Source organism: Colobus angolensis, unplaced genomic scaffold, assembly GCF_000951035.1.
Source record: "Colobus angolensis palliatus isolate OR3802 unplaced genomic scaffold, Cang.pa_1.0 Scaffold76, whole genome shotgun sequence".
NCBI classification, from domain to species: Eukaryota; Metazoa; Chordata; class Mammalia; order Primates; family Cercopithecidae; genus Colobus; species Colobus angolensis.
The window spans coordinates 5,055,632-5,058,113 of NW_012121376.1; positions in this window are offsets into that span (position 1 = coordinate 5,055,632).

Genomic DNA, 2,482 nt, shown 5'->3' on the forward strand with positions numbered 1-2,482 from the left:
AGTCACCCAAGCAGATGGAGCGGAGCCTTGGGTGTTGCTGGGACAAATGTCTGGGAGAAGAAGGACACCAGGAGGGAGGCTCTCTCTATCCATCAGACAGGGAGAGTGGCAGGTCACCCGGGTCTTCACCTGGGCCTCCACAGAGAAGAACGTGCTGGGAGCCTGGCTGGTTCTGTTTTGTCTCCAGAGACCGTGGAGCTGTGTTGTGGCAGGCGGGAGCCCCAGGATCTGCCCAGGAATCCGGTGGCCCGGGGAGGTTACCACTGAGCGTCTGTCCAGTCCCTTCTGGCCAGTGTGACCCCAGAGGAGTGAAGCCACGCTACGCCCCACGGCAGAAGGTAACATGGCCACATGGAAGGAGGAGCATGGGGTGGAGTCCAGCAGACTTGGATTTGAATCCTAGCTCTACCAACAATGTGGCCTCAGACACATCACTCATCTTTCAACCTCAGTCTTCATACCTGCAACATGGGCTCACTATGCAAACCACAAAAGCCCTCCAAAGTGTCCACAGTGTCGGCGCTGCCTCAGGTGCTGCTTGGTCATTCACATGGCATGTGTGTAGCGCACAGGCATCCCACCTACGGTGCCACCTCTGCCGACAGGGTCTGGTGCTGCCCCGGGGAGGAGCCCAGAGACCCTGGCAGATCTGCTGCAGACTGCCAGGCACAAGGGCGTCTGGTGCAGCTCCTCTTTGGGGACACGGCGAGCCCTTTCCCCATGGCTTGGGCTTCAAGGTGGGCACTGAAGGCTGGACAGAGGGGCTTCGGGGTCCAGGATAGGGGCCAGGCATGCAGAGCACAGGAGGCAGTGCCGGGGAGTCAGGAGTCTCCCGTTCTGTCCTGGGTCCCCAGCCCCATAGGCCACTTGCACTGTGTTTGTAAGAATCTCCCTAACAGGAAAGAGTGTTTGTTACCTCCATAGAACACAAGGGTGAGAACACTCACACACACACACTCACTCACACACACACACACACACACACATTCATGCTAACAGGCACATTCCCACCCTGTGCTGACGCAGATGACAGCCTGCCACGGTCTGTATGTTACAAGTCAATTACACCCGCCTCCCAGCCTCCCTCTGATGCCACTGGGGAGGTCATCTTACCATCTCGGGACACAGGGTAAGGACGTGGGATGCTCCCCCAGGAGAGGCCCGGCAGCCGTCAGAAGGCCACTTCCTGTCAATCAAAGCAGTAAATTGGAGGTGGGGGCAGCTCATTTACTTTCATCTCTCCATATTAGATGGCATGGTAATAAAAGAAAAAAATGGTATGGTTTTTGAGCAGCCTCGGGCAAGTTTCTGAATGGCCTTGATGCTCGGTTTGTCCATCTGTAAAATGGAGGCCGTGCCCACCCCAGGGTCACTGTCCAGGAAGCCCCTGACTCAGAAGACATCACAGGTCCATCCTTTCCTCCCTCCTGGCGTTTTCTGCAGCCTCCCCCTCCCCTCCCATTAAAATCAGAACGTGCTGGAAGGCAGGGGCAAGCCTAGCCCCCTGGTCCCCCTTCAAGTAGAAATGGGTCCCATCCTTCAGGACCTGTGTCTGGGCAGCTTTGAGTGTGGACAGAGCACGGGGTCCCAAAGTCCACCTGGAAGGGGGGTGGCTCGTGGGTACATACCCAGGAGGCTGGGCACAGATGGAACCAATGCCCCCCGAGGAAGGCAGAGGGTGTCTGGACAGCTGGACCCCTCCTGCTGAGGCTGTGTGGTAGGTGAATTGTCCAGGCCCCTTGGGGGACTCCAGGGACAGCTGCACGCCGGGATCATAGCAGCAGCAGTGCCCCAGGCCAGCCTCACAGGCCTCACTCCTGCCCTTATGGCCGGACAGGGTTTAATCAGACACCTGGACAACAATGAAGGTGCCCTTTGGCCTATATGGCTTGCAGCCCAAAGCCAGCATCCCTAACTGACAACCCCCCGATCATAGAGGAGTGATCGCAAACTAGGACCCACACCTGGGGCAGGGGCCAGACGGGGAAGGGGAGTGACGTGGGTGCACGACACAGAGGGGGTCACTGTGGGGCTCCACACAGTCACTCAGTGGGGGCCTGGCGGTGTTTGTACGGTGGCCATTGTCACTATCAGGAGGAGGACTGCTGGGGTACTGCAGCTGTGGCCACATCACAGCTGAGCGATGCTGTGTGTGAAATTATGCTTCTGCACCAGTGTCCTGTAGAACCCCCACCTGGCCACAACCTATGCCAAGCAGTACCAGGGCTTCAGAGAGTAGATGAGCTGTGGCCCCTTCTCTGGGCCCCAAGCAATCCCCCCAAGGCAGCAAGATAGACAGCACCGTGTCAACAAATACAGAGGCATCATGTCAGACCGCTCAGCGGCAGGCACAGTGAACCCCACCTCCTTACCAACTGCGACAAAGCCTGGCAGCCTCTGGGCAGTGCCAGGTGGTGATGTGAGCTCTTGACAAGTATCACTAATTTAATCCTGGCCACAACCCGCTGAAGTGGGCACTGCT